Source organism: Melanerpes formicivorus, unplaced genomic scaffold (genome assembly GCF_026170545.1).
Source record: "Melanerpes formicivorus ecotype bairdi unplaced genomic scaffold, bMelFor1.0.p_v2 SCAF_1, whole genome shotgun sequence".
NCBI classification, from domain to species: Eukaryota; Metazoa; Chordata; class Aves; order Piciformes; family Picidae; genus Melanerpes; species Melanerpes formicivorus.
In genome coordinates, this window is record NW_027142353.1 from 26,451,897 (window position 1) to 26,467,257 (window position 15,361).

General features: G+C 45.8%; 1 protein-coding gene across 1 annotated transcript in view; it reads right to left on the bottom strand.

Annotated features, from left to right (window-relative positions):
- The window catches only part of LOC137440899 (pinopsin-like), a 102,438-nt gene that overhangs the window by 8,219 nt on the left and 78,858 nt on the right, over positions 1–15,361 (bottom strand). The gene's annotated exons all lie outside the window — the stretch shown is intronic.

The window sequence follows — 15,361 nt, forward strand, 5'->3', positions numbered from 1 at the left end:
CTAGACCTGGTGGACACACCCTTCTTGGTGCACCCCAGGATACCATTTGCTCTCTTGGTCACAAGGGCACATTGCTGTCCCATGGAGAACTTGCTGTCCACCAACACTCCAAGGTCTTTCTCCGTGGAGCTGCTTTCCAGCAGGGCAGCCCCTAACCTGTACTGGTGCATGTTCTCCAGTTGTAGGACCCTGCATTTGTCCTTCATGAGCTTTGCCTGCACCCAGCTCTCCAGCCTGTCCAGGTCTTGTTGGATGGCAGCACAGCCTGACGGGGTGTCAGCCAGTCCCCCCCTACCCCCCAGTTTTGTATCATCGGTGAACTTGCTGAGGGTATCTCCTCATCCAGGTCATTGATAAAGATATTGAACAAAACTGGACCCAGTACTGATCCCTGGGGAACACCACTGGCCACAGGCCTCCAAGTTGACTCTGTGCCACTAGTGACAACCCTCAAATATTAGTGAACTTCACCTAAATATCTCTGCCACCCAATTAAGGAACCCAGCATCTTTTAAAGAATAAGAAAATACCTTTTTTATCAATTAGTAATTAAAACAAGAAACAGCCTGCCAAAGGGAAAACAACTTGCCGTTCAGTCTGTGGTGAAATACCATATAATTTAATGGCTACAAGTCTGCTTACATCAATTAAATGTGAGGCCTTCTGCTCTTTTGGTAGTATTTGAACTACACTGTGGCTGGAGTTGGGCCAGCGGAGGTTACAGTCACCGTTTTCATCCAAGAGAGTCACCATGAGTCCTTTCCAACAATAAAGTTAGTTACACAGTAGTGGAATTACAAAAGTTGGATCACTGTTGTGTAAGCCGGCAGCCAATAATCATACAGCTCATCCTGTGTATCACACAACCTCCTGGCAGGCATCACTGAGGGCCTAATTGCTACATGTCACAATATGCAAGTAAACACCTCTCAGAAAACAGGACAGTGAGCTACACTAGGGGATAAACTGAATGCTGGGATGCATGTATGAAGCCATAAATTGATGCCTTTCAAATCCATCAACTTTGCTTTTACTGTGGTGGGTTTTAATTTTAAAAGAAACCAACCAAAGAAAAAAACAACAAAACATGATCACTGCATTCCATCTGATAAAATGCTCAGTCAACTTCATTAGTCTCTATGACATCAGAGGGCATCCTTGTCTCATTGCATACAAAATGGTATTTCAGTAGAAGGTTGCAACCCATGAACTGTATTGTGTGGAGTACAGAGAGCATCTTGCTGTACTCCCTATTCTTTGTCAATGACAGCTAAAAACTGCCCTTTTCTGAACAAGATGCCTTTGAAGGATGTATCTTTTATCTTTCTATTTACAGAAGTCAGGTGTATGTCACTTGTGCAGCTCTGAGGGACATAGCTCTCTGATAGGTCAAACTTCAAACAGGCATTTTTGTCTGTTTATTTGCGTTATTAGCTTACCTGTTGTGATCTATCTGAAGAACATCTCTCATAGTCATTGCTTCAGCTTTCTGTCTTGACTGCTGCATGAACCTTTTGAAGTGATTCTGCACCTCTGCTCCACTTTGATGAGACCTCACCTGGAGTATTGGATCCAGCTTTGGAGTTCTCACCACAGGAAAGACACAGACCTGTTGGAGCAGGTCTAGAGGAGGCCAAATTTATGATCAGAGGAGGGATAGATATATAAAGAAAGGTTGAGAGAATTTGGGTTGTTCAGCCTGATGGAGAGAAGGCTCCAGGGAGACATTATTATGGCCTCTCAGTTAAGTCCGTAAGAAAGATGGAGACAGTCTTTTTATCAGGGCTTGTTGCCACAGGACATGGGATAATAATTTGAAACTACAAGTCTGATCTAGTTGGAGGTGTCTGCTCACTGCAGGGGGGTTGGGCAAGGTGACGTTTGAGGGTCTCTTCCAGCCCAATGCAATCTGTGAATCTTTAAAAGTGGGCATAATTAGACTAGATAAAAGGAAGACTTTTTTCTCAATGAGGGTGGTGAAACACTGGCACAGTTGCCCAGAGAGATAGTAGATTCCCCATTCCTGGAAATATTCAAGGTCAAGTTGGATGGGTCCCTGAACAGCATGGTCTAGTTGAGGATGTCCCTGCTCACTGCAGGGAGCCCTGGACTAGAGGATCTTTAAAGGTCCTTCCAACCCAAACTGTTACGATTCTAGATGCAAGGGAGAATCCAGTATTTTGCTATAATCACATCCACCATCTTATGCAGGAAATTGCACCTGCAGCAATGATTAATCATGGCTTACTGTGGGACTACTTCACCAATAAGTATGAACAGTTCACTAACACTTGTTGTTTGGTTGGACTTCTGTTCTAGTTCTCCTGGCATCTTGATCTTTCCAGGGTGGCAAATGGATAATTTGATTGCTTCATCAGAATAGCATGGATTTATCTCCCAGATGCCAAAATCTACCAACGTCCACTCTGTACATGGATCTTTCCTTATTTTTTTTATATTTAGATTCTACTTTATTGCAGTGATAAGTTATCCCAGATAGAGCACTTCAAAGAAATTACTGCACTTTTCTGGAAATACAGCCTGACCTTGGAGCTTCATGCCTTGATACCCAAGGTACGTTAGAAGTTCGTGCCCTGTTATTTCTTGTTTCTAAATATATGCTAATGTTCAAGTAAATGCTTATTAAGTTTGACTAAATGTAAAATTAATATCTTAAAATTACAGGGAACTGGTTGTAACATAGTAATATAGCGGGATTTTTTTCACTGGAGGCAAAGTAGCCACAAGAAAACTGGCAGTACAAATAGGTTGTGACAAATCACAGGGGAAATCATTGCTAGTGTGATTGCTGGACTCCTAAAAATTATGAATAGAGGTCCAGGAGAAGGGAAGAGGAGGGACAAGGAATGATGAATCACAACAGGGAGAAAGAAACAGCTAGAAAGATGTAGAAAGGTGTATCATACCAAATGGAGAGGCAGAAGTGTTCTTTTTCCAAATAGGAACTCGATAGTTTCCTTTTCTTATTTTTTGCATATTTGGAGAGAAACACAGCTTATCTGTTGGTACTCATCTTGCTGCTGAGATATAGGTAGAGTTAAGAATGGTGACTGACTTTTGGTGAGGCTCAGCTTCTTTGTAAACACATGAATCTCACAAATTCATCCAAGAAAAGACTAATAGGGTTATGTTGTTACACTCTGAGCAACCTCTTCCATGTGCTTATAGTCATCTGTGTGATAACTGGAATAAGAAAAACCATTTCCTCTGGTGACCTGTTTCTGTGCATAGACAAATATGAATCAAATACCCTCTTGGTTACAGGATGCTGACAGATAAGGGACAATTACTGTAGTAACAACTCCTTATATGCCTGTTAGCAGACTCCAGAAGCCCCAAGAGGTTCAGGAGGGCAGACAATAGATATCATAGCTCCCTGGGTTTATGGAAGCAGCCAGAGGGGGAAAATGCTACCAGTGCTGACTCCAGGCTGTGTCATATACTGTTAACTGCCTTACTCCCAGACAGTCTTCTGTCTGCAGTTGAGCTTCCTGACTGAAATAATTTTGCTGCCCCACCTTCTAAACCATGGGGGTTTTTCCCTCAGTCCTGGAGTGCTGCTGCATGTGGTGTACTAGCTACAACCTTCATGGTTACTACATTGTGCAGCATATGTGTCTCCTATGCAGCACATGAAGGAAAGAGAAGAGGGAGGAAGGGGAAGTGGTGGTGAGGGAAGGAGCAGAATGGAAGAGACTTGCGAGGTTCTGGATCATTTTCTATAAACCTAGAAGACTTTCCTCTCTTTCTCTCTCGTTTTGTTTTGTTTTGTTTTGTTTTGTTTTGTTTTGGTGGTGGTGGTCTGGTAAGCATAGTTTAGTCATTCTCAGAGCTGTCCATTGAAACGTAAAATGAACATGCCTCAAGAAGCTAGAATTCATGACGTGTGAGTTGTCTGATGTTATGTAGATTAGGTGGCATTCCTTATCTAAAGTATCTACACCTCAGATTAAGGCAGGGGCAGTAGGAAGAAATTTTGGCAAATTAAAGCAAAAAACATGAGATGTGTTATGCAAGCCAAAAGTGCCTGAGAGCTACCCCTAGGCCCAGCCTTGCTACCCAAGAGGCATGTAAGCCAGGAGCCTCATAAATGCTATATCATGCTATATCCTGAGCACAAGAAGGACAAATGACCAGGAGGGAAAGGTGGGGAGAATTCTGCTCTAGGCCAGTCTGAGTCTGTTTTTTCTTCAGAAGGGAGGGTTTGCTAAAGCAACATTATTTTTCTTTGCCAACAATATTCCTCTCTGGAGGTGAAGAGTCAGCTATCTGATGGAGCATTCCATGAACAGTAGTTGAGAAAAAACAGTAGATGAGAAAAAATGAAACAAGTCAATATGCTGTTATCAAATAATACTAATGAAGTTTTCCTTGGTAGAAGAACAGGGAAGGCAGAAACAAAAGTGTATATACTAATAACTGAGAAATATTCTCTTCTTTTAATTTAAACAGCACACTATTCAGATAATCCTTGATCATCTCTTTAGATAAGTCCTCAAGAAAGATGTGAGAGCATGAGAGATCATACAAAGTGAACAGTGAGATCAAAGCTACAAGGATCATGAACTGGGGGATAGTTACTATGTTAGAGGAAACACAGAGAAACTTTACCCATACTTCAATGTAACCAGCGTGGCTGCTGAAATTTAAAGGTATTGCTTGTGCACATGAAAGCACAATGTTAGCAATGCTGCTATGTCTTCAGTGCACATTGTTCTAAGACAGCACTGTTGCTCTCAACAGGGTGTATCTCTGCAGGAAAAAAACCCACCAGTTATCATATTTATCTCACATATGCTCTTTGCTGGCCTTAAACAGATCTACTAAACACCATACAGTATATAAAAAGGGTAGCAAATGTAAAATTAATTCTCCCTACATAAAAGAAAATTAAGAATAATTTATTAAAGTAATGTGAGGAACAAGAACAGGGAAAGAACTTCAGTGGATAGCAACAAAATGGATGCTGCCTCTATTTCCTATTCCCATTTCATTAAGGCAGAATTTTTCAGGGCTTTGCAGTAATTGATGGATCCTGACTGACAGGTAGCAGCAGATTTACCAGTCCCTACAGTAGCATTTTATTTTGTGAGGAGAAATGAAGGGTCTGTTACTACTGTAATATGAGTTGATTAATTATAGATCATTTCTAAATAATTCCCATTTTGCTGAAAGTTCAAAACATAACAGGAAGTATTTTGACGCCTGAAAAATGTATGTGTTTAGTCAAAATCAATATGCTCTTCTGCCTACAGAGTTCTCCCATATGTTTTCAGTTCTTCACCCATGCACTCTAGGTCAGCCCACCAGGATTAGAAGAAAGAATCTAGCTGACTGTGATAGGTTTATGCTGTTACATAGAATCATAGAATCAGTCAGGGTTGGAAGGGACCACAAGGATCATCTAGATCCAACCACCCTGCCATGGGCAGGGACACCTCACACTAGATCAGCCTGGCCAGAGCCTCATCCAGCCTGGTCTTAAACACCTCCAGGGATAGGACCTCAATCACCTCCCTGGACAACCCATTCCAGGGCTTCACCACTCTCACAGTGAAGAACTTCCTCCTCACCTCCAGCCTGAATCTCCCCACCTCCAGCTTCATTCCATTACCCCTAGTCCTATCACTACCTGATCTCCTAAGAAGTCCCTCCCCAGCCTTCTTGTAGGCCCCCTTCAGATACTGGAAGGCCACAATTAGGTCACCTTGGAGCCTTCTCTTCTCCAGACTGAACAGCCCCAACTCCTTCAGTCTGTCCTCATAGGAGAGGTGCTCCAGCCCTCTGATCATCCTCGTGGCCCTTCTCTGGACACATTCCAGCACCTCCACATCCCTCTTGTAATAGAGGCTCCAGAACTGGACACAGGGCTCCAGAACTGGACGCAGTACTCCAGGTGGGGTCTCACCAGAGCTGAGTAGAGGGGGAGAATCACCTCCCTTGACCTGCTGGCCATACTTCTCTTGATGCAGCCCAGGATCTGATTGGCCTTCTGGGCTGCAAGTGCACATTAAGAGCTCATGTTGAGCTTCTCATCCACCAGCACCCCCAAGTCTCTCTCCTCAGAGCTGCTTTCCAGCCAGTTACTGCCCAGCCTGTATTTGTGCCTGGGATTGCCTTGACCCAGATGCAGGACCCTGCACTTGCTCTTATTGAACTTCATGAGGTTGGCTTGTGCCCACCTCTCCAGCCTGTCAAGGTCCCTCTGGATGGCCTCCCTTCCCTCCAGCGTGTCTGCTGCACCACACAGCTTGGTGTCATCAGCAAACTTGCTGAGGGTGCACTCAATGCCACTGTCCATGTCCCCCACAAAGATGTTGAATAAGACAGGTCCCAGGACTGATCCCTGAGGGACTCCACTTGTCACTGGCCTCCACTGGGACATGGAGCCATTGACAGCCACTCTTTGGGTGCGGCCATCAAGCCAGTTCCTTATCCATCTAGTGGTCCACCCATCAAACCCATGTGTCACCAGTTTGGAGACCAGGATGTGGTGCAGGACAGTGTCAAAGGCTTTGCTCAGGTCCAGGGAAACAACATCAGTTGCTCGCCCCTCATCTATTAATGTTGTCATGTGTTCATAGAAGGCCACCAGGTTGGTCAGGCAGGATTTGCCCTTGGCAAAGCCATGCTGACTGTTCCCAATCACCTCTTCACTATTCTTCTGAGTCAGTAGTGCCTCCAGGAGGATCTGCTCCACGATCTTTCCTGGCACAGAGGTGAGACTGACTGGCCTATAGTTCCCTGGTTCCTCCTTCTTACCCTTTTTGAAAATGGGGGTGATGTTTCCCCTTTTCCAGTCTGTGGGGACTTCCCCAGACTGCCATGACTTTTGAAATATAATAGAGAGGGGTTTAGCAACCTCACCTGCCAGTTCTCTCAGTACCCGTGGGTGTATCCCATCGGGTCCCATGGACTTGAACACTTTCAGGTTCTTCAGGTGATCACGAACCTGATCTTCACTTATGATGGACAGTTCTTCCTCCTGGTCCCTGGCATTCTCTTCCATGACTCCAGGAGTGTGGCTAGAGGCCCTTGCAGTGAGAACTGAGGTAAAGAAGTCATTTGAGAACCTCAGCCTTTTCCTCGTCACATGTGACTGTGTCACCATTTTCCTTTCTGAGGGGGCCCACACCTTCCCTAGTCTTCTTCTTCCCATTAATATACCTGTAAAAGTTCTTAGTGTTCCCTTTAATCTCCCTGGCTAGATTCAATTCAAACTCTGCTTTGGCTTTCCTAACCAGGACTCTTGCTGCTCAGGCAGCTTCCTTATATACCCCCCGTTCTAGCTGTCCTTTCCTCCACTTCCTGTAGAGTTTCCTTTTAAGTGATAGCATGTCCTGCAGCTCCTTGCTAATCCAGGCATGCCTCCTAGCATTCCTTCCTGCTTTTCTCTTTGTTGGTATATATTGTTCCTGGACACAGAGGAGGTGGTCCTTGAATACTGACCAGCTGTCCTGGGTCCCTCTAGGGCTTTGTCCCAGGACACTTTGGCTAGCAGATCCCTGAAGCGATCAAAGTCTGCACGCCTAAAGTCTAGGGTCATAAGCTTAGAATACTTCCTCCTGATTGCCCTGAGGAGATTAAATTCAACTGCTTCATGATCACTGCAGCCCAGTGAACATCCTGGATTGCTGGTGCTTTGCTGTGTTGTCCCTCCAGCATATGTCAGGGTGGTTGAATTCACCCATGAGGACCAGGGCTTGTGACCTGGAAGCCGTTTCTATTTGCCTGTGGAGGGCCTCATCTGCTGGTCAGGTGGCCTGTAGGAGACCCCTACAGTAATATCTCCTTCCCCTGTTTTGGTTTTAATTTCTATCCCAATTCCTACCCCAATTCTACTATGACTAAGGTACATATTAATAAATACTTGATTTGTAAGATCTTGAGTAGGAATTTCCCTAAAGGAAAAAAAAACTTGTTATCATAGAATCATAGAATCAATAAGGTTGGGAAAGACCTTTGAAATCAAGTCCAACCTGTCATCCAACACCTCATGACTAACTAAGCCATGGCTTCAAGTGCCACGTCCAATCCCTTCTCGAACACCTCCAGGGATGGTGACTCCACCACCTCCCTGGGCAGCACATTCCAATGGCCAATCACTCTTTCTGTGAAGAACTTTATCCTCACCTCAAGCCTAAACCTCCCCTGGCACAGCATGAGACTATATCCTCTTGTTCTGGTGCTGGTAGCCAGGAAGGGGTGGTCTCTTCTCCCAGGCAACCAGCACCAGAACAAGGGGACACAGTCTCAAGCTGCGCCATGGGAAGTTTAGGCTCGAGGTGAGGAGAAAGTTCTTCACCGAGCGAGTCATTCGTCATTGGAATGGGCTGCCCAGGGAGGTGGTTGAGTCACCGTCCCTGAAGGCATTCAATAGGAGATTGGACGTGGCACTTGGTGCCATGGTCTAGTCATGAGGTCTGTGGTGACAGGTTAGACTCGATGATCCTTGAGGTCTCTTCCAACCTTAGTTATACTCTGATACTGTGATACTGTGGTTGCCTGGCAGAAGAGAACCTTCTCCTGGCTAAAACCTCCCTTCAGGTAGTTGTAGACAGCAAGAAGGTCTCCCCTGAGCCTCCTCTTCTCCAGGCTAAACAACCCCAGCTCCCTCAGCCTCTCCTCATAGGGCTTGTGCTCGAGACCTCTCACCAGCCTTGTTGCCCTTTTCTGGACATTTCCAAGAGTCTCAAAGTCCTTCTTAAATTGAGGTGCCCAGAACTGGACACAGTACTCAAGGTGTGGCCTAACCAGTGCAGTGTACAGGGGCACAGTGACTTCCCTGCTCCTGCTGGCCACACTATTCTTGATGCAGGCCAAGATGCCATTGGCCTTCTTGGCCATGTGGGCACACTGCTGGCTCATGTTCAGCCTACTATCAACCAGTACCCCCAGGTCCCTTTCTGCTTGGCTGCTCTCCAACCACTCTGACCCCAGCCTGTAGCACTGCAAGGGGTTGTTGTGGCCAATGTGCAGCACTCAGCACTTGTACTTGTTAAATGCCATCCTGTTGGACTCTGCCCATCTGTCCAGCCTGTCAAGGTCCCTATGCAGAGCTCTCCTACCCTCTGAAAGATCCCAACTTGGTGTCATCTGCACATTTGCTGATGACTGACTCAATGCCCTCATCCAGATCATCAATAAAAATATTGAACAGGATGGGGCCCAGCACTGATCCCTGGGGGACACCACTAGTGATTGGCTGCCAGCTGAATGTGGCACTATTCACCACCACTCTCTGGGTTCAGCCCTCCAGCCAGTTCCTAACCCAGCACAGAGTGCTGCTGTCCAAGCCATGAGCTGACAGCTTGGCCAGGAGTTTGCTGTGGGGGACAGTGTCAAAGGCCTTGCTGAAGTCCAGGTAAACTACATTCACAACCTTCCCCACATCCACCAGGTGGGTCACCTGATCATAGAAGGAGATCAGGATGGTCAGGCAGGACCTGCCCTTCCTAAATCCATGCTGGCTGGGCCTGATCCCTTGGCCATCCTGTAAGTGCTGTGTGATTGCACTCAGGATGACCTGTTCCATAATCTTGCCTGGCACTGAGGTCAGGCTGACAGGCCTATAATTCCCTGGCTCTTCCAACCGGCCCTTCTTGTGGATGGGCACCACGCTGGCCAGCTTCCAGTCTTCTGGGACCTCTCCTGTGAGCCAGGACTGCTGAAAAATGATGGAGAGCAGCTTCACCAGCTCATCTGCCAGCTCTCTCAGCACCCTAGGATGGATCCCATCTTGTCCCATGGACTTGTGGGGATCCAAGCGGCTGAGAAGATCTCTAACTACCTCCTCCTGGATCACAGGGAAACTATGCTGCTCCCTGGCTACATCTGCCAGCTCCGGAGGCCAGCTGTCTGGAAGACATTCTGTCCTGCTATTAAAAGTTGAGGCAAAGAAGGTGTTAAGTACCTCTGCCTTTTCCTCATCTTTTGTTACTACATTCCCCTCTGTGTCCACCAAGGAGTGGAGGTTGTCCATGCCCCTCCTCTTGCTATTAATATATTTATAGAAGGACTTTTTTTTGTCCTTCACAGCAGTGGCCACTCTAAGCTCTAAATGGGCTTTTGCCTCTTTAATTTTCTTACTGCATGACCTAGCAACATCCTTAAACATTCTATGGGTTGCCTCACCTTTCTTCCAAAGATGATACACCCTCTTTTTTTCCCTTTATTCACCCAGAAGTTCATTGCCCATCCAGGCTGGCCGTCTGCCCTGGCAGCTCATCTTCCAGCACATTGGCACAGCCTGTTCCTGCGTCTTCAAGAGTTCTTTCTTGAAGCAGGTCCAGCTCTCCTGGACCCCTTTGTTTTTAAGGGCTGTTTCCCAAGGAACCTTCTGAGTTAGTTCCTTGAGTAACCTGAAGTCCACCCTCCGGAATTCCAGAGTGGAGGTTTTGTTGCTGCCCCTCTTAGATTGATTAAGTACTGAAAACTCAATTATTTCATGGTCGCTGGCCCCTAAACACCCTCTGACCACCACATCACCCACCAGCCCTTCCCTATTGGTGAAGAGGAGGTCAGGCATAGCCTTACCCCTGGTAGGCTTGCATAGTACCTGGGATAAGAAGCTGTCCTCCATGCACTCTAAGAACCTCCTAGACTGTCTCCTCTCTGCTGTGTTGAGATCCCAGCAGATATCAGGCAAGTTGAAGTCGCCCATGAGAACAAGGTTTGGCTATCTTGAGACAGCCTTAAGTTGCCTATAGAATGATTCATCAACATCTTCCTCCTGGTTGGGTGGTCTATAACAGACCCCAACCAGGATGTCTGCCATGCTGGTCTTCCCTCTAATTTTCACCCACAGGCACTCAACATGATCGTCCCTGATATCCAGCTCAATGGCATCTAGTGCCTCCCTGAGGTACAGGGCCACCCCTCCACCCCTTCTTCCTTGCCTGTCTCTCCTGAAGAGTGTGTAGCCATCAATTGCAGTACTCCAGTTGTGTGAGTCGTCCCACCACGTCTCTGTGATGGCAACTACATCATAACTTTCCTGCTGTAACAAGGCTACCAGCTCCTCTTGTTTGTTTCCCATACTGTGTGCATTAATGTACATGCACTTCATCTGGGCTGCTGGTTTCATCCCTGGCTCCAGCTTATCACCCCCAGACTCCTGTGGGGGGGACTGGTTTCAGCCCCTTCCCCCTTCGAATATAGTTTAAAGTCTTATCAGTGAGACCTGCCAACTCCCTTCCTAGAATCTTTTTACCTTTGAGGGATAGGCCATTCTTGTATACTGTAGTATGAAAGATGTTTGTAATTGTGTTTAGATTTTATTAGGATAAGGTAGGGTAGGGTAGGGTAGGGTAGGATAGGATAGGATAGGATAGGATAGGATAGGATAGGATAGGATAGGATAGGACCGAACCAATTGGAATGGGCCTACAATGATCATCTAATCCAAACACCTGACCACTTGGGGACTGATGAAAAATTAAAAATGTTTCACTAGATCAGATTGCTCAAAGCCCCTTCTAACCTGGTATTAAACAATTCCAATTATGGGGCACCCAGAACTTTTCTGGGAAACCTGTTTCAGTGTCTTCTGATCACCCTCATCATAAAAAATTACTTCCAGTATAAATCTACCTTCTTTCAATTTAAAATCGTTGCCCCTTTTCCTGCCACTACAGTCTCTAATAAAAACTCCGCCTGTAATTTTATAACCCCCCTTTATATACAAATAGTCTGCAACAACATTTCCCTGGATCTTTCTCTGAGCTGAAAACCAACTCTGTCAGGCTTTCTTCAGCAGAGAACTCTTCCAGCCCTCTGACCATTTTTATGGCCCTCTTCTGGATCCACTTGAATAGATTCATGGTCTTTCCTGTGCTGAGAACTTCTGAGCTGGATGCAGCACTCCAGGTGGGGTCTCACCAGTGTAGAGCAGAGGAGGAGATTCATCTCCCTTCACCTGCTGGTCACAGTTCTTGTCAGTGCAGCCCAAGATAGGGTTGACTTTGTCAGCTGCAAGCATGCATTGCCAGCTCAAGTCCAGCTTTTCATCTACCAGTCTTTCTCCACAGGGCTGCTCTCAATCCCATCATCCTCCATTCTGTGTTGATGCTGGTAGTTGCCTTGACCCATGTGCAAGACCTTGTGCTTGGCCTTGTTGAACTTCATAACATTTGCACAGGCCCACTGCCCAGGATCTTGTCAAGGTCCCTCTGGATGGCATCCCTTCCCTCAAGTGTTTCAATTGCACCACTGGGATTGATGGTATTGAGGGTGCACATAGTCCCCCTGTGGGTTTGATGAAGATACCATGGGCCCTTCAGGGATCCTCCCTCCCTCTCTCTTTCTGCACTACTTCTCACTTCAAATTTGACCTCATCTTTACTCTCTTTGGCTTATCCTCTTTTTCCCTTCTTTCAGATACATGTTTTCACTTACAGGGTGGATATGGACTGCAAAAGGATCCCATTACCTTTGCTACAAACCCTGCTCATTGTGTTTTCCCCCAGGTGTTCTGATCTATTTGTTTCCCTTATCTTCTTATCCCTTCTTACTGCTGTGAAACCCCATGTTTCTCCAGTGCTACCAAAACAGCAGTCCAGGAAAAGACAGTAACATATTAGATCTTGTTTAAAATCATGTGTAAAGTTAAGACATACTGCTGCCAGAAAGGATGAACTTTTAACTGGATGTAATTTCCATTACTGCATTCCTTAGACATAAGTCGCAAGTCATTATATAGTATCTCCAGATCAATAAAATAGAATAGAATTAACGATGTTGGAAAAGACCTTCGAGATCATCAAGTCCAGCCTATCACCCAACACCATCTTCTCAACTAAACCATGGCACCAAGTGCCTCAGCCAGGCTCCTCTTAAACACGTCCAATGACTCCACCACCTACCTGGGCAGCCCATTCCAAAGGACAGTCACTCTTTCTGTGAAGAACTTATTCCTAACCTCCAGCCTAAACCTCCCCTGGCACAGCTTGAGACTGTGTCCTCTTGTTCTGCTGCTGGTTTCCTGGGAGAAGAGACAACCCCCACCTGGCTAAAACCTCCCTTCAGGTAGTTGTAGACAGCAAGAAGGTCTCCCCTGAACCTCTTCTTCTCCAGGCTAAACAATCCCAGCTCCTTGAGCCTCTCCTCATAGGGTTTGTGCTCCAAACCCCTCATCAGCTTTGTTGCCCTTCGCTGTTCACATTCAAGCATCTCAATGCCCTTCTTAAATTGAGGGTCCCAGAACTGGACACAGTGCTCAAGGTGTGGCCTAACCAGTGCTGAGTACAGGGGTGCAATCACTTCCCTGCTCCTGCTGGCCACGCTATTCTGATGCAGGCCAAGATGCCATTGGCCTTCTTGGCCATGTGGGCACACTGCTGGCTCATGTTCAGCCTACTATCAACCAGTACCCCCAGGTCCCTTTCTGCCTGGCTGCTCTCCAGCCACTCTGACCCCAGCCTGTAGCACTGCATGGGGTTGTTGTGGCCAATGTGTGGAGCCTGACACTTAAATGTGTTAAATCTCATGCCGTTGGACTCTGTCCATCTGTCCAGCCTCTCAAGGTCCCTCTGCAGAGCTCTCCCACCCTCTGAAAGATCCACACCTACCCCCAGCTTGGTGTCATCCGCAAATTTACTAATCATGGACTCAATCCCCTCAATAAAGATATTGAACAGGATGGGGCCCAGTACTGATCCCTGGGGCACACCACTAGTGGCTGGCTGCCAGCTGGATGTGACACCATTCACCACCACTCTCTGGGCTCGGCCCTCCAGCCAGTTCCTAACCCAGTGCAGAGTGCTGCTGTCCAATGTGTAAAACACATATGCTTAACCTGTGCTTTTGTTCTTTCATGTGTATTAGTTTCCAATATTTCCAGTATTTTGGTTGTGTAAGAGTTGGCCTGGCTGCCTGCTTCCTGTTTTTGCACATGTTCTAAAGCAGCGAGTCCTAAACCATTGTGTGATGCTGAAGCCAGTCCAGGCCCCAAAGAGCATTCACATGGCAGGCAGGACAAGGCTGAGCTCATGTCAACATACTCAGGTTGTACCAAGCATGTGGCCCAGGGCATCATGGAGGCTGGCTGGGGCTGTTTTGGACCCTAGTTAAGTGCCCAGGTTATTTACCTGAATCAATGTTTTTGTTGTGAGCTATGAGAGAAATTCCTACAGTAATTTTGAAATCACTGCGTGAAATGCACTTATACCTTACGATAGGAGCAAAGGTGCTCTTGAGACATTTCATCTTCAAAAAGTCATAACACTGCATGTTGGGAGAGAAATAAAGTCAAAATATTTCTGACCTGTACTATAGTATTTTAATTACTGTAGAGTATTCTGTACTAAGAGATCAGTTTGACTTGTCCCATTTTCAACTTAAGAGCTCAGTTTTGCAATTCTATTTGGACGAAAAATCTTGTCATTTCCAGATGACTGAGAAGGTAATGCAGCATGGCTTCTTTATGTTGACTATTATTTACTCAAAGTCAGCCCAGATACCAGTGAAGAGAACAGACAAAAAAAACAGATCATAAGTATTAACAATTACATGAGGGGACAGGCTCTTCTCAGTTGCACCCTGTAATAGGAAAAGGGCTAAAAGATATAAACTACAGCACAGGAGGTTCCACCTCAACATGAAGGGGAACTTCTTCACTGTGAGAGTCACAGGGCACTGGAACAGGCCGCCCAGGAAGGTTGTGGAGTCTTCTTCTCTGGATACCCATCTGGATGCATTCCTGTGTGACCTGTGCTAGATTCTATGGTCTGCTCTGGCGGAAGGGTTGGAAGGGACCTAATATCCTGTGATTCTGTGATTTTAAACAAAAATTTGTAACAATTTAGGATGAAACTTATGGCAAGCCCAGGAACCTCTAGGACATTTTGAATTAAACAAACTGGAACTCTTTTCAGGGCTTAATAGGTGTGCTCCTATTTATGCATTCAAATGAGGCCTGCTGTAATTGTCCCTGCATTGTATACAATGTTTCTGGATCTTTAATTTTGTGTGCTCTTGCAGATAAAGTATCTAAGTTTTCCAAGTAGGAAAATGGGCAGCCTAAAAAAAAAAATCAGAACACCATTAACTTATGCACATATTCCTGTAGCTTTAAAAATGAAACATTGCTTTTTGTTGGAAATACTGAAAAATGCATAATACCCCAAGAAATTTGTCTATGAAAATACAGCTGTTATCCAGCCAGTTGGGGAATGTTAAGGTTGTTGTTTTATTTTATTTTTATGCCTGTCATGTGTAGTTCTGTTTCCCAAAGTGCACATGCATTTCTCTCTGCTCAGTGCATAAGGTAAGATAAGAAGGACTCTGAAAAGGGTTGCTAGAAAACTGCATCTGCAGAGTACGGGCATATTATCATTAAAGA